We start from the raw sequence: 23,561 nt of genomic DNA on the forward strand, positions 1-23,561 counted from the left end.
TAAATTATAGGGAAAATTATACCCGTGGTCCCTATATTTTACCTTTTATGTCATTTTGATCCATACACTTTCAATTAATTCAATTTTGACTCTTCATTTTAGATTTTTTGTCAATTTTGTCCAATTGATAATATTGTTAGTGTTTTTTAAAGAAAATTACCACTAAATTACTTTAGGTTAATTGACTGAGTTTAATAAGTTTATAATTTTGCCTTTAAAAATATGACATATGACACTTTTGTGCATATTTTTCATAAAGAGATGTTAAGAGTTGTAATCAATTAGACCAAATTGAGAAAAAATTATAAACTCATGATCAAAATCGAGCCAATTGAAATTATAAAAACTAAAATGACACAATGATCAAAAATTACCATCATAATCAAATGATGAAATTATGATGAACTAATCATTTTCTTTCTTCAAGAATATTGCCCATGCTCCTTGCATTTTTTATTTTTTGACTATTTTTGTCTGGGGCTAAAAAGTCTCGTTTCGGATAGGCTTTTTGGCTTTTTTGACTTTTGTGAGAGAAAAAATGAAATGATTATCGGTTGGATGTCATGTTTTGTCTTATTGGACTAAAAAACTTATTTTATCTTTTCGAGGCTAAAAAAGTTAAAAAGCCAAAAAACTTAGCATGCCAAATGAAAGCTAATAATTTATAGATGATTATGCAAATCTAGAACTTCTTCATAGAAACTTATGATAGATGATAGTGCGGTGTGGTTGAAATTGTCCATCTAAAAAATAATAATAATAAAAACTAAAAAATGAAAGAGAAAAGTCAATAGCAGCATTTCAATCAGCAATTAGAAAAAATGAATGAGAAAGAGGTTTAGTTGTTGAAGAACCGTTCGTCCTTGAATTAAATGGTGAATGAGGAAAAATGTAACCCATTGAGGACTTGGTAATTATTCTCTCATTTGCATTGGAAAATACTCAATGAAAAATTCAACTACTCTTATCTATCTATATCTATAAATAGACACACTTTCCATGTTAGATATCTATCTCCTCCTTCAAGCCATTAGCCATAGAAATTTCAATTTTCTTCAATTACAATGAGCACTCACTCTATCCTTGTAACCATAGCCATCATGGCTTTGGCATCGCTTGTATCTGCTTCTGACCCTAGTCCTGTACAGGATTTCTGTGTTGCTATCAATAACTCTGCTGGTATATTTTATACTAGTCTCTCCTAACTCTGTGCCTTTCAAACTTAAGTCTTAGATTTTGAAATATAATTTTAGTGACAAAACTTATTTATAGCAATTGTATTTTGATGAAAATTAAAACCTCAATTTTTAATTTTTCAATTTGAAGTCAAATATTGATTGATTAATTGTACGTTGCGTAAATATGTTTTTGTGTCATTTTGATAATCAATATTTTAGTGGTGCCAATTTATTTTTGAAAGTATTAAATATGTATTAAGTTGGCTTCCTTGCTGACATCGTCTATATTCATCACCAAACTAAGCAGAATTTTATGAACAAAAAAATCCCCATCAGCCAAAAAAAATAAAATAAAAAAATTAGAAGCTAATTACACTTTCGGTCTCAAAATATATGATATGTTTCATTTTGGTTTCCAACATTTTGTTTGTTTAATTTGTGAAGGGCCAAATTTTAATTTGTTAGATGTCATTATTGTAACATTATTGAAAATTGATTAGTTTATATAACATTTTCTTTCTTTCACCCAATCCTAACTCAAGCACAACTCCATTTGTTTTGCATGCAGTGTTCGTGACTGGCAAAGCCTGTAACAAACCAAAGCTTGCCACAACTGTTGACTTCTTCTTTTCCGGCCTCCTTACTCCTCAAAACACATTGAACCCAATTGGGTCGAAAGTCACTCCCATAAACATTCTACAAATACTAGGCCTCAATACTCTCGGCATCTCCTTAGCTCGAATAGACTTTGCACCTTATGGCCTCAACCCACCCCACATGCACCCTCGTGCAACTGAGATCAGCGTAGTCTTGGAAGGTACTCTCTACGTCGGCTTCGTGACTTCCAACACTGACAACCGTCTCTTCACAAAGGTCTTGTAGCCAGGAGATGTGAAAATCCAAAGTGATTCGTGATTAGATCAAGATTAAAATATTCCAAATCCCAAGTATCCAAAACACACAATCTAAACCAACAAGCACTTACGAAAGTGATTTAGATTGTTTGTTTTTCGGAATAAACAATAAATCGACACAAACGATTTTTACGTGGAAAAAACCACAATTGAAGAACCTTCAATTGTAATCAAAAACCACGGGCGAAACGCCACTAATCAATCCACTACTGAAGTAAGAAAGATTACAAAGATAACACACAAATTACCCCACTCAGTCAATTTGCCTTTGAATCTTCTGTAACTCTTTCACCACGCCTTCGTCTCGGAACTGATCAATCCTGAAGTTGAATCCACAACTTCACTTGTCGAATGAACGACTATGTACAGAATCAAACTCCTTTTGATACTCTACGCTTGAATCTTCGGAATCCACCGAAGAGATCTCTCTTGAATTTAAAGTAACCAACTCCTTGATGTATGTATCTTAGATCATGATTGAAGAACTCTTCTCAAAACATCAAGGAAAACTCATAAAAAACCTCAGAAGAAAACTTCCAACAAAACCCTAGGACTCTTGAATAAGATCTAGGAAAAGTAGTCCTAAAAACAACCTAAACAGATATAAATAGGATTCCTGAGTCCGCGATCTCCGCTCGAGCGTCCAACATCCCGCTCGAGCGTCTTCAGCAAAATCTGCGTGCGACAAAATAGAGTTACGCTTGAGCGCTTGATAACCCGCTCGAGCGCGAAATCATGCCTTCCAGCATTTTTACAGACCTGTCAAAATACTGAGAGACTACAATATCCGCTCGAGCGCCAATGGTCCCGCTCGAGCGGGAAGAACAAAAACACAGGAAAAAAATACAACTTGTTCAACACAAAGTTTTGTACCCGGATTTGACAAACAAGGGACCTAACAATCTCCCCCTTTGTCAATTCCCGGACAAAACCTTTCTAAACAAATGTCCTAAAACACACGCACTAGACAAGATGAATAAAAAACTAGAAATGACGCGAAACAACTCTATTATCCAACAATCTTGCCCTGTGATCAATCAATCCATCCATCCAACTTCATTCAACATTCACCTGTGAAATAGCAAGCAACATACCAGAAAAAACAAAACTTGTGGAACTGTATAAGAAGATACCAAAACATACATAAAAAGAGAACCATGATACAGTATCCACCAACTACAATAACCAACCTATCCGAATATCAACAAAGTATCCAATATATCCAAACATGAACAAAATAACAAAATATCCATTGGAACAAAATATCCATCTAAGAACAAAATATATAAAAAAAAAATATACCACCAAGATCACCATCACCATCCATCACCATTACCGATTTATCTCCCCCTTTTTGACCGGGAATCAAGAACTCAATGAATCATGCACCAGGGGGAGGTGGTGGCTGCTGAAGCTGAAGTAATGAAATGATGTGGGCCAGCTGAGAAGTAGTGTGGACGGCAATCTGCTCCAACTGACCAAGGCGACCATCAAACGCATCGAAGCGTGCATCCAGAAGGTCCAAGCGCCGGGTCATAGCCTCCTCAAAATGCTGAAGCTGATCATGAAAAGCTCGAGGTGGAACAGGGGGAATAGCATCCTCCTCACCCCCGGTTGCTGCAGTGTCAAACTCAGCCTCCTCAGCTAGGCCAGCAGTGGTACCTGCAAAAGCATCAGCCCGAGAAGACTCCCCCTTAACATGAGCCCGACTCTGAGAAACAGTTTTCTTTGTGAAAGGTCGCGTGGGGAAGGCAAACTCATTATCCTCGAACACTCGAACCCCAAGTTCAGATAAAACACGGTTTATCAAACACCCATAAGGAAGGCCTAACTGTTTATTCCCAGAAACTCCTATCATTTTCCTAATAATCAGGGTAGCTAGATCAATAGACATGTGACGGGCGATACAAAACAAAACAAAACCTTGGTCTTGATTAATTTCGGAGGAGTGAGTGGTCACAAGAATGTTTGCACAAACAATCAGATTAAGCAGTCTAAACTCCGGAAGAAGTTCAAACTGTTTAATCAAAGCGCCCGTAGGCCAAGGACGGGAAGAACCACATAACACCTCAGTCACAGTATTGAAATCACAGGTAGGACGGCCTGGGACAGGAAAAGGATAGTGTTGAGGGTACACTTGATCAATCTTAAGAAGATGGCGAATGAGAGCAGGTGTGACTGAAATGGATTTGGACCGTACCCAAGTAGTGAATGAAGGCTCAAAATCACTAATTTGCTCAATATTGCAGTAAAATTCTCGGACCCAGTCGAGATTTTGACGCCCAGAAAAAGACAACACCAAATCACCACCTAGAGGATCAAACAATGGATGGATAGGGATGGACTCGAAAGTGGTAGGCTGGACATTCCGTTCTAGGTGAACAGTGCGAGGCTCAAAAGATTTATGGAACAACTTGTCTTGCTTAGCAGTCTTAAACCGCTCAGAATTAAAGGTAGGGCGAGACAGTGTCGCCTTTCGGCGTTTAGGGGCGGACATGATGAGAGGAGAGAGGACTAAAACCAGAAAACCCAACAAAGCCAAAAAGAAACCAAACCCAAAAAGCAAATTAGGCACAATATAGAGAACATTAGTAACATTAAACACATAATGCATAAGAATGGAGAACAAATATCAATGAAATGCAGAATGCAAAAATGTGCATAATGGCAATGGCAGAATATCAATGACCTAGAGACACAAACAAGAAATGCCTCAAGCATGTGGAATACAGAACAGTGCAAAAATGTGGACGCATCTTTTGGTCAAAACAGTGGCTCAAACTTGCAGCACAATCACAAATACCTCAGGCATGTGGAATACACAATCCTAGGTCGAATGGACAACACAGACTCCATGCACACAAACATGAGATGCAACATGAGAAAGACAAAACGACTCAGTGAAAGTGTGTGAAAGAAAGGGAAAAAAAATGAAACACAAAAAAAACCAAAAACCCGAAATACAACCCCTAAATGTGCCGAAATTACAGAGAAAAACAGAGGAGAAGAGAGGGTAAAACCTACCAAAGGTGAAATCGGCAAGGAAGAGGAAGAAGGAAGGTGAAATCGACCACGCGAAGCCCATGAGCCAAACCCTAGGTCTGAGAAACTGAAGAGGAGAGAAAAAAAATGACCTGAAGAGTCGAGGGAGGGAGTTTTATACAAAATAGGTCCACTCGAGCGTCGTAAGGAATGCTCGAGCGTTAGTCAAGGCAAGCTGACACCCGCTCGAGCTCGAAGAAGGACGCTCGAGCGCAAAAATACCGCTCTCAGAACTGTAAAGCAAAGAGCAAACTACTGCAAGGCGAAAAAACACGCTCGAGCGTGGAAATATCCGCTCGAGCGGGGAAATTTTTTTTTTTTTTTTAAATAAAACAAGAAACTCAATATCTAGAAGAAACCTGGGACAAAAGTAGATGATCACATTTAGCCAAAATTGACGACGAAGATGAAATAATCCGCAATTCATGAATTCCGTAAACTTGCAAATTTTAAAAAAAAATGACACTGGAAATCATGAGCAAGGCAAATAAAATATAATCAATGATCATAAGCTACATGAGAATGTACAACTCAAAATCCAACATGAGAGCTCACAAAAGAAAGTGTGTGTGTGCAATCCATGAGAGGTCACTGAGCTAGAGTTAATCCTAGTAGTGATCAGATGGCTGGACCTCCATCAAGAGTAACTCAACAATACAGAGAAAAGTCAAACCACTAGGAATCAAGGGGTATTTGTTGAGTAAATGCGGAAGCTCCCCCTCAATCAATGAGTCCCTTTTTTTTTTAACATTTTCTTTCTTGTGGGCACTCACTGGTGGCATTCACTCTCAAGAGTATGGAAACCAAACCAGAGAAGAATGAAATCATAAAGGATGGCCTGGTTGGTGCCTCTGAGGTAGCCTTTTCCTAATGCCCGGACTTCAAAGAACTGAGGGAGAAACCGTGGAAGTGAAAAACAGATGGTAGATGGTTAAGAGACTCAACATCACCCGTGATATGCTAGTATCGGTCAATTCCACTGTAAAAGTACAAGAAACACTGTTAGTGGTCCATAGAGAACTTTGATCACATGTGCGGAAACCCCTGCAACAATTAATCTCAAGGATGTGTACAGAATGAGATCATGAGGTTAATGAGTATGGGCATTCAAAATGAGCTATGACCAATGAACAATGAGATCTTGTAAGCAGCATGAGTAGTGTACATAAAAAGTTGGATGCAAGTAAAACAGTTATCAATGACAATGAGATTATCACATCCAAGCATACATAAGGCAAAACACTTACACCTACTCAAGAAACAAGTAACACTCTAGTGATCGAGCATGACACCCAAGGTCTTTCTAAGGAACTCAAACCGAAGAAGATCAAGGGGTTTTGTAAAAATATCAGCTTTTTGATGCTCAGTGGGAATATGCTCAAGAACAACAAGGCCCTCTTCCACTAACTCTCGAATAAAATGATGACGTATGTCAATGTGTTTGGTGCGAGAGTGTTGGACAGGATTTTTTGAAATGTTTATGGCACTTGTGTTATCACAGAAAAGAGTGAGAGTGTTCTGTTCTATCCCATAATCATGAAGCATTTGCTTCATCCATAGCATTTGTGCACAACAACTCCCTGCAGTAATGTACTCAGCCTCAACAGTCGAGAGAGAGATGGCATTTTGCTTTTTACTATGCCAGGAAACCAGATTATTCCCATGGTAAAAACACCCCCCGGATGTACTTTTCCTATCATCAGCACACCCAGCCCAGTCGGCATCAGAAAAACCAGTAATCTCAGCTGTAGTATCAGTAGAAAACCAAACCCCATACCCCAATGTCCCATTAACATATTTAATGATGCGTTTGACAGCAAGGAGATGAGACTCTTTAGGACTAGCTTGGTAACGGGCACAAACACCTACACTGAAAGCAATATCAGGACGACTGGCTATGAGGTACAAAAGACTCCCTATCATACTCCTATAGAGGGTAGGATCAACATCAATACCAGAGGAATCTTTGGAGAGGTGAAGACTGGTGCTCATGGGAGTGCGTGCATATTTGGCAGACTCAAGACCAAACTTAGACACAAGATTTTTCGCATACTTAGACTGAGACACAAATATACCTGAAGGAGACTGTTTAATTTGAAGACCCAAAAAATAAGACAACTCTCCCATCATGCTCATCTCAAACTCATGTGTCATGAAATCCGAAAAATATTTCACAAGATGTTCAGCAGTGGATCCAAACACAATATCATCAACATAAATCTGAGCAACAAGAATATGAGACCTAGTATGTTTCACAAATAAAGTCTTATCCACACTACCCCTTTGAAAATCATTATGAAGAAGAAATGTAGTAAGTCTATCATACCAAGCTTGAGGGGCTTGTTTCAATCCATACAAAGCCTTGTCTAACTTATAGACATGATTAGGACATTTAGGGTCCTCAAACCCTTTTGGTTGCTCAACATATGCCTCTTCTCTCAAGTACCCATTCAGAAAGGCACTTTTCACATCCATTTGAAACAATTTAAAGCCAAGAAAACATGCAACACCAAGCAAAATACGAATAGATTCGAGACGTGCAACTGGGGCAAACGTCTCATCATAGTCAACACCCTCTACTTGTGTGTAGCCTTGAGCAACCAACCTAGCTTTATTCCTAACAACTGTACCATTCTCATCAGATTTATTTTTAAAGATCCACTTGGTACCTATCACATTCATGTCTCTAGGTCTGGGAACTAGAGTCCAAACTTTGTTACGTTCAAATTGACCTAATTCTTCATGCATAGCATTGACCCAACTATCATCTAGCAAGGCCTCTTTAAAATTCTTAGGTTCAATTAATGAAACATAACACATATGTGATACCTCATCCCGAATCTGTCTTCGGGTTTTCATTCGATCTGAAACACTTCCAATGACCTGTTGAGCTGGATGATTCAGTTTCACCCTAGCTGATGGTTTTAGCTCAAGACTTGCGGTGACAGGTGCAACAGGAGTGATGTCCTTTGGAGCACTCTTTGGATTTGAACTTACCTGTGAGGATGGAGCTGTAACAATTTCTTGTGATTGGTCTGCAGCTTCTCCTTGATTTTGTGGTTCAATATCCAAGATTGGAGACTCATCATTGTCATTCTCATATGTTGCTGGAGTAGGTGCACCTGTGTCATCTATAACCACATTGATAGATTCCATTAAAGATGAAATTCGCAGGTTATAGACTCGAAAATCCCTACTAGTGGTTGAATACCCTAGAAAAATACCTTCATCACTTCGGGAGTCAAATTTTCCCAAAGGCTCTCTATCCTTGAAAATGTAGCACTTACTCCCAAAAGTTTTAAAGTATTTTACATTAGGTTTCAATCCCTTCTACAATTCATATGGAGTTTGTAAAGTGCCAGGCCTTAAATACACGCGATTTATGACATAAACAGCAATATTTAGGGCTTCGGCCCAAAACTTTGGAGGAAGTTTCTTACTAAGGAGCATGACCCTAGCCATTTCTTGAACAACTCTGTTCTTCCTCTCAACAACTCCATTTTGTTGTGGAGTAATGGGTGCAGAAAATTCATGCTTAATTCCATGTGTATCACAAAAATCCGAAAACGAACTATTTTCAAATTCACGACCATGATCGGTTCGGATTCTTATGATACGACCAATGGAAATACCTTGTTCATTTTGGATTTTAAAGACTAAGGCCTGGAAAGCATCAAACGTATCAGATTTTTCCTTTAAAAAATTTACCCATGAAAATCGAGTAAAATCATCAACAGTTAAAAAAATGTATCTTTTACCTCCGATGCTTTCAGTGCGAGTAGGACCCATTAAATCCATGTGAACCAATTCAAGAGGACGTTTGGTTGTAAAGTTGTTCACCTTTTTATGAGGGGCATGGGTTTGCTTTCCAAGTTGACATGGTCCACACACATGGCTCAAATTCTTACCCAATTTAGGTTACTCCTCTCACAAGCTCTTTGTTGGCTATCTTAGTTAGGTCTTTGAAATTCATGTGACCTAATCTTTGATGCCACAGGTCAATGTTACTAATGATGGCAGAGTGACACGTGAGATCATTAGTAGTAACAATCCCATAGCAGTTATCAGATGTGCGAACCCCATGTAAGACAGTATTTCCCTTTTTATCCAAAATTTCACATTTATTTTTTGAAAACAATACTTCATGAAGGGAATCACACATTTGACTAATACTCAAAAGATTTGCTTTAAGACCATCAACAAGAAGAACATTTTCGAGCTTAGGAAGACCAGCAACACTTATAGAGCCCTTACCAATGACTCTAGAAGTGCCGCCATCTCCAAAAGTAACAATTCCTCCTTCATATTTTTCAAGGGAGGTGAAGTAAGATTTGTTACCGGACATATGACGAGAGCACCCACTGTCAAGATACCACATGTGGGAATCACATGCTTTTAGAGCAGTGTGAACAACTAAACAAGTCAAATCATCTTTTCTCACCCAAATCTTTTTAGTCTTGGTATTTCGCCTAGACATATAAGGTTGTCTCCTAACCCAAAAAGTTTTCGAATTCTTACCCTTTTGAGACACCTTACCAAACAATTCAAAATAATAAGGACGAATGTGGCCATACCTACCATAGTGATGACAAATAAAAACAGGTTTTACCTCCCTTTTGTTGATCTTACCAACTTTAGGTGGATGAAGAGAGAGATCAGCCTGGTCAACCTTCAACTTTCCCTTTGCTTGAGTCTTCATGTCATAAGAAGTGGAGGCCTGTCCCTTGTGAGCTGTTGCACCATAACCTAGCCCGCTTTTGTCACAACCCATTTGTTGAGACCCGAGGATGTCCTCTAAAGATTTGGAACCTTTGTTCCACATGGCAATAGTGGCTCTAGCAACACGGAGTTCTTCATCTTTTTGACAGACTCTCTCTTCCAATGTAGCTTGTGACATCTCAAGACTTTCAAGCTTTTCTTCATATGTGGAATACACCTTTAGGAGTTCATTCCTTTCAGTTTCACAGGATAGAAGTTTTCCACATAATTCTTGCCTATCACTAGAGATCTTGATGATATTCTGCTTTGCTGTTGCAAGTTCTCCTTTCAGCCTGACATTCTCACTCTCACATGTTTTGAGCTTGAGAGAGAGTTTGTCGTTGATTTTGGACAAATTCAGAGATTCCTCGTACAGCTTTTCGTAGGCTTGTTGTAGTTCATCGCCATTGATCTCATCATTATCTTCAGATGTTTCATCATCCTCTTTTTGCTCTTCATTCTCCTTGACCTCATCCAGTCTAGCAACTAAGACAGGAAGGTTGCTGGATGGTAGTGATGGTGAATTTCCTCTTTCATGGAATTGGCTCAAAATTTCCCATGCCTCTTTAGCCTTTGTGCAATGAACAACCCGTTGCTGTTCTTCAGTAGAAATTGCTCCACGAATAGTGATCAGGGCTCTCTGACTGCTCGGATTGTCAGCCCTGTCTGTATCTTCTTCAATGGCCTGCCAGCCTTCTGGATCAAAAGCTCTCAGAAAAGCCCTCATTCTGATTTTCCAAAACAGGTAGTTATTCCCATCAAAGGTAGGAGCATGATGCAGGTTCTGACCACGAGCTAACTCCGCAGGCTTTGGAAGAGTTTGAGTGAAAGTGGACCAAAATGCCATGAAAGCACTATCCCCGTCTTCTCCAGATTCAGGTTCTTCGAGTTCTTGCTCCGACCTGCTTTCATCATCCCAACTTACAGTGTAGACTTTCTTTCGATTCTTTTTCGAAGGGCATTCAAGGGCAATGTGACCAAACCCTTGACATTCATAGCACTTGACCCCTTGCCCCTTTACAATCTTCTTTTCAGTTTTTGGAACAAGTTTTGGTGGAAAAGTTTTGGGTTTTTCATTACTCTTGTCTTTGGAAATAGGGTCTCTGAAATTAGGCTTCTTTTTCTTCAAAATTTTTTTAAAATGTTTAGTAAACATAGCCGTCATCTCAGACTCTAAATCAAATTCAGCCTCCGGAGTTTTTGCTGACTCATGAGCGCTAGTGAAAGCCACACTTTCTTTTTGTTTTTTCTTTGAAATCTGGTGGGCTTCATAAGTCTGCAAGTTTCCAACCAATTGATCAAGCTTGAGGGTATCAACATTCTGAGCCTCCTCAATGGCTGTCACTTTTGGTTGGAACCTCTCGGGTAAAGACCTCAAAATTTTTCCAACAATTTTAGCTTCCGGGATTTTTTCCCGAGTGTGAAACAGGAATTCACGATATCACTAAGTTTTGCATAGAAATCATCAAACGTCTCCTCATCGCGCATAAAAAGGGTTTCAAAGGATGAGGTGAGACGTTGAAGTTTTGACCTTTTGACAGAAGTAGTACCTTCGTGAATTGTTTCAAGAATGTCCCAAGCCTCTTTTGCTACCTCACACGTGCAGATACGACGAAATTCTTCAGGTGTGACGGAGCAAAATAGGGAATTGAGAGCCTTACTGTTCCAAGTCGAGTTTTGGTAATCACTAGTGTCCCATTTATCAAGGGGTTTAGGAATAAAATAAAAAAATTAGAAGTTAATTACACTTTCGGTCTCAAAATATATGATATGTTTCATTTTGGTTTCCAACATTTTGTTTGTTTAATTTGTGAAGGGCCAAATTTTAATTTGTTAGATGTCATTATTGTAACATTATTGAAAATTGATTAGTTTATATAACATTTTCTTTCTTTCACCTAATCCTAACTCAAGCACAACTCCATTTGTTTTGCATGCAGTGTTCGTGACTGGCAAAGCCTGTAACGAACCAAAGCTTGCCACGACTAATGACTTCTTCTTTTCCGGCCTCGTTACTCCTCAAAACACATTGAACCCAATTGGGTCGAAAGTCACTCCCATAAACATTCTACAAATACTAGGCCTCAATACTCTCGGCATCTCCTTAGCTCGAATAGACTTTGCACCTTATGGCCTCAACCCACCCCACACGCACCCTCGTGCAACTGAGATCAGCGTAGTCTTGGAAGGTACTCTCTACGTCGGCTTCGTGACTTCCAACACTGACAACCGTCTCTTCACAAAGGTCTTGTAGCCAGGAGATATGAAAATCCTAAGTGATTCGTGATTAGATCAAGATTAAAATATTCCAAATCCCAAGTATCCAAAACACACAATCTAAACCAACAAGCACTTACGAAAGTGATTTAGATTGTTTGTTTTTCGGAATAAACAATAAATCGACACAAACGATTTTTACGTGGAAAAAACCACAATTGAAGAACCTTCAATTGTAATCAAAAACCATGGGCGAAACGCCACTAATCAATCCACTACTGAAGTAAGAAAGATTACAAAGATAACACACAAATTACCCCACTCAGTCAATTTGCCTTTGAATCTTCTGTAACTCTTTCACCACGCCTTCGTCTCGGAACTGATCAATCCTAAAGTTGAATCCACAACTTCACTTGTCGAATGAACAACTATGTACAGAATCAAACTCCTTTTGATACTCTACGCTTGAATCTTCGGAATCCACCGAAGAGATCTCTCTTGAATTTAAAGTAACCAACTCCTTGATGTATGTATCTTAGATCATGATTGAAGAACTCTTCTCAAAACATCAAGGAAAACTCATAAAAAACCTCAGAAGAAAACTTCCAACAAAACCCTAGGACTCTTGAATAAGATCTAGGAAAAGTAGTCCTAAAAACAACCTAAACAGATATAAATAGGATTCCTGAGTCCGCGATCTCCGCTCGAGCGTCCAACATCCCGCTCGAGCGTCTTCAGCAAAATCTGCGTGTGACAAAACAAAGTTACGCTCGAGCGCTTGATAACCCGCTCGAGCGCGAAATCATGCCTTCCAGCATTTTTACAGACCTGTCAAAATACTGAGAGACTACAATATCCGCTCGAGCGCCAATGGTCCCGCTCGAGCGGGAAGAACAAAAACACAGGAAAAAAATACAACTTGTTCAACACAAAGTTTTGTACCCGGATTTGACAAACAAGGGACCTAACAAGATGTTTTTGTGTTCCCAGAGAGTCTCATTCACTTTCAATTTAATAATGGAAAGACTAATGGAGTAGCTCTTGCCGCCCTAAGTAGCCAAAACCCCGAAACCATTACAGTTGCTAATGCAGTATTCGGGTCGAAACCAATGATTTCTGATGATGTTCTTGCCAAGGCATTCCAAGTGGACAAGAAGGTAGTAGACCATCTTCAAGCTCAATTCTGGTATCCCAACAACTAGAGAAATAAACAATAGAGAACCCATGAATCTATTTGTTAAACTTCAAGCAAATATGATTTAACTTAAAGCATAAATAAGTGGGTTGGTAATGGATGATTTCCTTAAAAATTGTTTTACTATAATTTTATGATAATGAAGTTTGTTACATTATTTCCTTAAAATTGTTTTCCTATAATTTTATAATATTGAAGTTTGTCAAATAGTACTGTCTCTCTCTCATATATTTTTTACACTCTCTTAATCTTTCAAACAATTCCCATATTCAATGGTTTAAGAGACAACAATGGACCAGCAAACTTTGGTTATTAGAATCTTCCAAGTAGTTTAACTTGTTTATACTCTCTATGTCGAGGATATTAGAATTCAGTAACCAAAGCACAATTTGAAAAGAGATATTCGCACCCATTTTTTGTTAGTTGTCTTTAGCTAAAAATAACGCCAACAAGCTAGCTAAATTCTTCTAGTAAAGTAGTCTTTTACACATCTTGGGGGTCTCCACAACTTAGTTATTTGCCTAATTATTTTACCATCCCCAACTATTTCTAGCTAAATTTAGCTATTCAAAAATCATTCTCTAAACATTAAAAAATAGAGAAAATTTCATTTTGCTCTCCAAACTATACATTGATGATCAATTTACACCGGTACTTCTTATAATTTGAATTATACACCTAAACTATTCAATTTTGGATTAATTTCACCCCTCGTGTCAGTTGTCGTTTATAATTAGATGATAGTTGCTGACGTCATCATTTCAGATTACATTTTACTCTCAAACTATCCTCAAAATATAAATTAGACCCCTAAAAATACCAAAAGAGCAGAAGTAGCAAGCAGAATGAAGAAAATGGATTACGAAACCAAATATGATTAAAATTGAATAACAGAAATTGGAATGCACTAATTAAAGAAAATCATTTGATAAAACTTTGTAATTAAAATATAGAAAATAACTTACAATTACAATCGTAGCAACTGCAAGGATCTTAATTAGGTTACACTGGAAGGGGTTGATTTTCACTCAGAGCTCTCAGGTTTTTTCTAAAACACCGAATGCCTGAATGGATACATTTGATTACAATATATAGAAAAGAAAATTAACTATGCAGCATGTGAATTGGTTGATTGATCGAAGGTAGCTGGCAGCATTGGAGACTGAGCAGGCCGTCGGTTGCTTTCGGCTGATTGATTGAACAGTTGAGCAGCTTTAACAAAAGTTGATTGATGAACAGTAAAAGTGAACAGCAACTTTTACTATTCATGCTTTCGATGGAACATGTAATTAAAGGAATCAATATAAATACAAATTGGTAGCTTTTCTCAAAAGAGTATTGATTGAAGCTAATTTGTATCTATATAGAATCCTATGTTGATTAGGCAAAAGAATCCTGAGCATCTTGAAACTCTGGACCCAAAAATTGATTGGTTGATTCTTCAGAAGAATGTGAACTTTCTGAACCTTCTTCTGAATTGTCTGAACTGGAGGTTGATTGGGCTTTAGCTTGATCCACAAGTTTGCAGGGTAACTGAAGCAATTCATCTCTGGATGACTTGGGCTTATTCTTGGATTTGACTTTAGGCTGAGCAGGAGGTGAAATGGGCTTAGCCTTGGACTTGGACTTTGATTTGGGCTTTGATTGGGCCGGCTGAGCAGCTACAGCTTTGGATTTGGATTTATCAATGGGCTTTGCAAATTTAACATTTGATTTGGGCTTGGAACCACTAGATGAGGGGCTTCCAAGATTGACTGGAGGAAGGCTTGGGCTTCCTTGACTGATTGCAGCAGTTGGATTCTGCTGGGCTTTGAACATAGTAGGAGTGGGAGCAAGTTGATCAGATGGGAATTCAGCTTGGACAATTTCAACAATGCGAGGCACTGTGAACTTATCCCACCATTTAACAGAATGTTGATGGATAATTATGTTATCAGAAATTCCATAATGCCATTTAAATATCCAAGGGATTTTATACTTAGATATAAAAATTAACAATAATGGAAATTCCCTTTGATGAGGAGTAAATGGGAAAACAGTAGCAAAATAGTTGATTTGTTCAATCAGAATATCATAAAAGATATCTGAAATAGCGCCATAATGAGACCACCATCGCAGAACCAAGAAGGTAATTCTGATTTGAACTTTTGATCAAATTGAATGAACCAGTAGTGACTGAAGGTTTCATTTTGGTACAAGAAGATCTTGAACCAAGCATCAATGTAATCATGGTAATTGTATGGAATAGAATGGCCAGGTAATTCACGAAGCTAATAAGGAGGACCCCATTCAGCTAGGGAGACAATGTTATGAATGTAAATAGAATGATACAGAACCTTGCTAGCATAGGTTCGATCATAGATGGGTATAATCAAAACTGATTGGTGATTGATCAGGATGTCTTTATAGTAGGTGATTGATTTATCTGGATGTGAAAGGACAAAATGGCATCCAGATCCAAAATAGGATTTAGCAAGTTCATTAAGAGTTTGACTCTTGGGGTGACTAGGCTCTTTGAAAAAGAGGTTAGTAGAGGTTAATTTAACATAATCAGATTAAGCAGACCTGATTGGATTAGCAAGAAATGGAGTAATTGAAACTGCTTGGCTAGGAGAAGCAAAAGGATCAGTAGCCAAAGCAGAAGAGTAATTAGGCCTGGGAATGTTACCAAGAACTTGGTAACGGTTAATCATTTCAATAGGTGATATTGGGTTACTAACTCCAAAGGAGGAATGAATGGAAGTTTATCAGGAAAAGGGACCAAAGCCTTACCAGGAGGAGGCCTTGGGCGAGACATCTGTTTAAACAAGAAATATAGGTTAGCAACCACTAAGAAGATCAAGCTAATTTTGATGATGATTCAAACAGCTGTAATTGTGAGCAAGTAAATTTCTACGAGCTTGAATCTAATGGTAATTAATATACTGGGCATGTTTAGTAGTTTTTCTGGCCAATTTGAGGCAATGAATACGGTAGGATAATTGTTTAATCAGGGTTTGGAAATAGGTAATTCGGGATTTATGGTAGGCAATATATGGAGTGGCACTCATGCCTTACCCCCCTGTAAAAATTCCCGGGTAAGAAAATCAGGAATAGAATTTTGACAACAAGGTAAATATTCAATATCAAAATCAAAAATACTTAAAATAGATTGCCAACAGTCAAAAATTTGCTTGCTAGCAAGATTTTTAACGTCTTTTTCCAAAACATATTTAGCAGATTTGCAATCAACACGAAGTAAAAAAATTTGATTTAAAATATCATCTTGAAATTTAGTAATACATAAAACAGTAGATAAAATTTCTTTTTTAATAGTACTATAGTTTAATTGTGCTTTATTCCAGACACCAAAATGATAACGAACAATTTGTTCAGATGATTGAGGAGTGACTTTCTGAAGAAGAATGCCACCATAACCAATATCAGAAGTATCAGTTTGAATAATTTTGAAGGAGTTATCAGTAGGAATACCAAGACAAGGAATAGACTTAACATATTGTTTGACTTGTTGAACAATAGCAGTATGAATAGAAGACCAAGGAGGAGAATTATCCTTTAACCTATCAAACAGAGGTTGACAGACTTTCCTAAGATCTTTATAAAATTCAGCAATGTAATTGAGGGAACCTAAAAACCTTTGTAATTAGGTTTTATCAAGAATTTCATCAGGAAACTTAGAGCGACTAATTGGCAGAATAGTATTATGGTGAATATCATAACCTAAAAATCGAACTTTAGTTTGAAATAATTTAATCTTTGGAGCAGATAGGACTAAACCATGACTTTTAATAGTATAAAAGAATGCAGTTAAATGTTTCCAATGTTCATTAAGTGATTTTGAAACAATTAATATATCATCAATGTATACAATAGAAAATGACTAAATGGGTTAAATATATCATTCATGATATTTTGAAATTCACTATGAGCATTTTTTAATCCAAATGGCATGACATTCCATTCATAGTGACCAAATGGTGTAGTAAAAGCAGTTTTATATCTATCATGAGGATGAATTTGAATTTGCCAAAATTCACTTTTTAAATCAAATTTACTAAAAATAACAGCTTGACTAAGTCTTTTAATCAAATCTTTTTTATTAGGAATAGGATATCGAATCCATTCTAAAATAGCATTTAATGGTTTATAGTTAATGACTAATCGAGGGACACCTCTTTCTAATTCAGTATTTTTGTTAACATAAAAAGCAGGACAAGACCATGGTGATTTACTTGGACTAATTATTCTATTTTTTAATAATTCATTAATTTCTTTTTTACACATTTCTAGTAATTCATGATTCGTTTGAATAGGTCTAGATTTAGTAGGAATTTGTCTTTCATTAAAATTTTTAATATATGGTAAAGTAACTACATGCTTTTTCCTATGCCAGAATGCAGTAGGTAAAGTTGAACAAACAATTGATTCTAATTTTAATTTAAAATCATTGATTTGAGAAATAATAACGGGATCAATTAATTATTGATCAATTCTTTTATAATTAATTTCTTCTTTAAGAAAATTTAATTGTCGAGTTAATCTATTAATGGTGTGAGAAATAGAACAATCTTTTAATTGATTTAATTCTAACATTTCAGGTGGAGATAAGAATTTAAATGTAACAGGTTGTCCTAAAACATGAGTAGTTATGCCTTCACTAGATGTAGTAAATGGATACAATAAATAAATAAATGGTGTACCTAAAATGATTTTATCAGTCATATTTTTAACTAAAACAAATGAAGTTTTGAAACAAATATTATTTTGACAAATATGGACTTTAGGTAATTTATATTTGATATGGATTTTACTACCATTAGCAGAGGTTAATTTCTCATGACATTTTTCATAATATTTAGTAGGAAGTAAAATTTCTTGAATACAATTTAAATCAGCACCAGTATCAATTAAAGCAATTAATTCTAATTCAAAATTATTAATAGTAATTTTAATTTTTGAATACCATTTTTGCATATAGATTTTATTAATTAGATTTAATCTTTTCTCTTCAAGATTTGGAGGTTGTGCTCGATTATCAAATAATAAGTTATCAGGATTTGTATGATCAGAATCATGTTTGAAATTATGTTCAGATTCATTTGGAGATTCATTATGATTTTCTTGAAAATTATCTAAACTTTGATTAAGTTTTAATGTAATAATTTCATCTTCTAATTTTCTATCCTTGGATTGTAATTCTTTAATAGTTTGTTTAATTTGACTGATTTCATGTTGTAGATCCTGTAATGTGATTTCTTTTTGTTTAATTTTAAATCTATCTAAGGTTTTGGAAAAACTAATAATGGGTTTATCAAATTTAGGTTTGGGATCACGATTGGTTAATAAAGATTTCAATTTATCAGTATATTTCTTTTTTAATGTTGGATCGTCTAGTTTACTAATTAATTCAATAAGAGCAACTTCTTCTTGATTTTCTTTAGTAAAAACATTGATTTGTTTAACAGGTTTACAACAAACATCATTACAACCTAATTCAATATTATTATCAGAATCTTCACTAGGTGAATGGTAATCAGATGAAGTACTAGGATTGTCAGATGAGGAATCACTAATAGATTGATTTAATTGAAAATTTTCAAATAATTGATTTTTTGAGTTATCATCGATTTGGAGTTGATTAACTTTATCTTTAAGTTTTGTTTCTCTTTACATTTATTAGAATAATGACCTTTTTGACCACGGTTATAACAAGAAATATCTTTATTAGATTTAGATTTTGGATGAGATTTTGATTTATAATATTTCTTTTTTGGTTTAGTATAGAATTTATTAGTTGATTTGGAAGGTGAATAATTCTTTTTGTATTTATTAGAATATTTAGAATATGATTTATGTTTATTTTTAGAGTATTTGTGTGATTTCCTACGGGAAGGTGCAACAGGAGGTAATCTATATTGTTCACAGAAATTTCCTAATTCATATTTAGCTTTATGTTTATCTTTATTAGCTTTTTGACTAAGTTTAAGATCAATGCACATTTTCAATCCTTCTTTTTGAATAGTGCTAATTATATCACCATAAGTTAAATTATCATATTCAATAACACCAGTAGGTTGGCTAAGAACATCTCTGATTTTGTGAGCAAATAAACTAGGTAGTCCATTAATAAATTTTTCTTTCCAAAATGATTTAGTATAGTCTTCTCTTAACATAACTCTAGAGGTAAAAACATCTTTATACCATCTAAAATTACTTAAGGTTGGACATGTAAGATTACTAAGTTGATCATGTATGCGAGAATAGATATTAGCAGGGGTTCCTATGAAATGTCTGACTATGGTGTAAATTAATGTGATAATACCATCAGGTTTATAATAACCAATTGTTTCATCAAAGATTGGTAGATCATTTTCATCTTTTTGATTAGCATATATTATTGAGTCACGTTGATCTTCTGTGAGGTATTTTTCCCACCAAGATTTGAGCATACCAGTAAAATCAGAAGTAATTAATAAAACAATTTCAGCTTGAGTATATTCAGGATAGTTACTAAGATAACTATTTGTGACCATAGATAAATGATTCAATTTTTGAAGTATTTGATCTTCACTGAGACCATCAATATTCCATTCGTATAATTTTTTAGCAGATACTGAAAATTGATTAGAAAGATTAGTTTCTTCATATTGGAGATCAGGAGGAGCAGGTCGAGAAAACCAGTTTTTGGTAGTTTGAGGATTAAATTTTGGATAATGAATTTTATTAAGATTGGAAGATTGAAATTGCTGAGCTAATTGATTTATTTCATGATCAGTAGTTTCAGTTTTAGATTGATTTGAAACAGTATCGATTGGTTGTTGATTTAAAACAATAAGACCTTTTTCATTAGAGGGTGAACCTTTTTCAGATGTATGTAATTTAGTAAGTAATTGTTCTATAGCTTTGACAGTAGAATTATCATTGGTAACTAAACTAGTTCTTTTCGATCTATTACTAGGGAGATTAAGCAAAGGTTGTTCTAATGATTTGGTGGTAGATGTAACAACAGTTGAATCCAAATGATTTTCAATTTTATCTAATTGTGTACCAATTGTTTTTAAACATTGATTAGTATAATTATTTTGTTTAATAACTTTTTTAGTATCAGGGTCAATACCAGGTAATTTAAAAGGAGAGGCTGGGACTTTAGAACCTTGATGATCAATAATTATATTTTCGAGAGGCAGAAGACTAGAACTAACAGAAGTTTTTGGAGAAGTTTTCCATTTATGTTTTGTGATTGTATTAATCTTTTTGTAATAATTATTGTAATATTCAAAGAAAGGCATTTCCATACTACATTCAATCATAAAATCATACCATTTCCTGGTTATTCGAGATTGTTGTTTAGTATCATATTTAGCACGATAAGCATGTCTTTGAGTCCTATTTTCTTTGGATCTAAATTCAATAAGTAATTTATCAAGATCAGGAGTAAATTCTTTTTTGATAGTCAGTAATTGAGGATTGATTGGAGGTATAACTTCGAAATCAGTTTGAGTAGGTGATTCTTGGGATTCATCATCATCTTCGGGTAAATGTACTGGATGTGAATACACAGGTTTACTAAACTGGGAAGTTGTAGAGTTATCAATTCCTTTTAGTTTATTATTGGAAATTTGACCAAGATTAAGTTGACTATTTTTTCGAAATAAAGGAGTATTAAATATCTCGTCTTCAGTTTCAATTTCTGTAGGGACACTAGATGTACTATGTCTAGAGGATTGACTACGATTGAATTTAATTCGTACTGAACCATCAGTAAATTGTTGAATATCTTGGATTGAAGATTGTTGTGGATTATGTTTGTAATTTTCATTAACAGTTATCCATTGATCAGGGAGATTAATATCTTTCCATTCAATCATGTGAGGAACATTAATATGGGAATCATTATTACTACCTTGAATTAACGGAGTTTTATCTTTTGGACTTTTATGTAAAGCTTGAACATTTAAATTGGTTTTCATGCATTTATAATGAACACAATAAATTAAAGCAATATTATGAACTTTTTCTTTCATGTTAGTAAATGAACCATTTAGTTGAATATTTAAGGTTAATGCATCTAAAATATGTGGATCACGTAGACTAAGTGTAAAATCAGGAAAACAATTAAAATGTACTGGACTGTTGTGAAGACCAGTTTCCATCATTCCCATTAAACTATCATTATAATTAAGAAAACGAGCATCACGTAAACATAATAAATAGAGGTATTTTTTCCATACATAGTTAATGGGCTAACACCAACTTGAATTAAACCAAAATGAATAAACATTTTGTATATGTCGTTTAATGAGATTAGCATCAAATAATTGGTAGGTTTCCCTGGGTTTTTCTAAAGCATAAACTTGTTCAATAGCTTTAACATGCAAATTAACTTTAAATGTATTCTGTAAAAAAGTAGTTTTATAAATTTCTTTAATTGATAATTTTGGTATATTCCAACTTGAATCAATTTTATCATTTTGTATTTCTATATCTTCGTCATTAAATACTAATCTGTGATTAGGTATTGAGGGAAAAGTAGTTGATGACCTAGAACTGACTGATGAGTTACTTCTAAATAATCGATTCATTGTTCTTTTTAATTAGACTGTTTTACAGAAATCTTAATACATTGTCTAAATTTATCATGTTTTCACATACCCGCATTATAGCGATCCCGGTTTTTCCCCTTGGTTGTTTAACTGTAATCCGGACTCAGTTCTGTGGTTGTGTAGTCGTCTTATTCTCGTTTCTATCCTTTACTCTTGATGTTTGAGTTTTAGGATGTGTTGGGCATGTTTCGAACAAGTGGATTGAGTTTTGGTCTCTAGTGTTGTTGCCCTGAATTTTGGTGTTACGCTCGAGCGGATCATTCTGCGCTCGAGCGGAGTTTGGTTTTTGGTTGTCCGCTCGAGCGGGTCTTATTAAGCTTGAGCGGGGTTTTCACACTTCCAGTATTTCGTGGCCCTGCAGAACTTCTGCAGGTGTGTTTTCTACGCTCGAGCGGGTTTCTTGCGCTCGAGCGAGTCGCGCTCGAGCGGGATTGTTGGCGCTCGAGCGGGTGGTTCTTTTTCTGAAAAGTTCTGGGAGATGAAAATCTGCGCTCGAGCGGACTGGTTCTTCACGCTCGAGCGGATGTGTTTTGCTTTTGTTTCTTGGAGCTCGAGCGGTTATCCTTACGCTCGAGCAGTACCAGATATTTGTGCCTGATGCTCGAGCGTTCTATTCTCTGCTCGAGCGGGTCGTGCGTATATGAGTTATCCGCTGGGTGATTTTAAATCACTTTTCACTTTTCTTTCTCTCTCTTACTTTTCCAAAAAAAAAAAAAAGCCATTTTGAGAGTTCCTCTCACTAAAACCCTAACTTCACTCTTAGGATTGATCTAGTAGGAGTTGTTTTCTTACCTTGGGCCTTTACAAAAGTTGTGTTGATCGTCAAGGGCTATCTTTTAATCTGAAAATTTCAGGATTTGGAGCATTTTCGTTTCTTCATCTCCTTCGTTGGGACCCATCATTCGAGGTAGGGATATCCTACTCCTCCTTATGGATTTTGTCTTTAAATTTTAGCATTTTGATATGTTGGGTGTTGTTGGGTAGATTTGAGAAAGTTTGGGCCTTTTGTGTAATTTTACAAAATTGGGGTTTTGTTTGGAATAAACCTATATGCAAGTTTGGTAAAAAGGGGAATGAGTTGGATGATGGATTGTGGATGAAAGTGGAACCTTAGAGTTGTTTTGTTAATTAAGGTAATTTGCCCTAATTGTTTTAATTAATTAATGTATATAATTGATTAAAGGAAATGAGGAATTGAATTGGAAATGTTGAAATTGGGAATGTATGGAACTAAAGGGTGTAGTTAAATCACTTATTGCTGACCTAATTGAAATGTTGATATACTATCCATTTGTGCATTTATTTCCTATTTAGAAATAATTGCTCTGGGCTACCGGTGGGGGGTAGTATTGATTGTTGTAGACAATGCATGATGATTAGGCAAACTAAAACTAATCAATCGGATGTGTCATAGAGTATGACGGTTGGTAGAATACATTAACTTTATGTATTGATTGAGTGTATATATGACCAATGTGTTTATATGCATTATGTGTAGACGGTTGATAGAATACATTAACTTTATGTATTGATTGATTATGTATATGATTCTGTGTTTATATGCATTGCTTGTGTATGGGAGGATATGGGGGATGTACTCCACGGTTTAGGGGAAGATGGGGGATGTACCTCTAAACCGGTTAATGGTTAATGG

At 35.8% G+C, this 23,561-nt stretch overlaps 1 pseudogene; it reads left to right on the top strand.

Moving 5' to 3' along the window:
* The first annotated feature begins 1,036 nt into the window (after positions 1-1,036).
* On the top strand, positions 1,037-13,362 carry LOC114293639 (germin-like protein 8-2; annotated as a pseudogene).
* Positions 13,363-23,561: the final 10,199 nt, after the last annotated feature.

The sequence above is a fragment of the Camellia sinensis genome, chromosome 1 (genome assembly GCF_055761805.1).
Source record: "Camellia sinensis isolate YWXY chromosome 1, ASM5576180v1, whole genome shotgun sequence".
Lineage (NCBI taxonomy): Eukaryota > Viridiplantae > Streptophyta > Magnoliopsida > Ericales > Theaceae > Camellia > Camellia sinensis.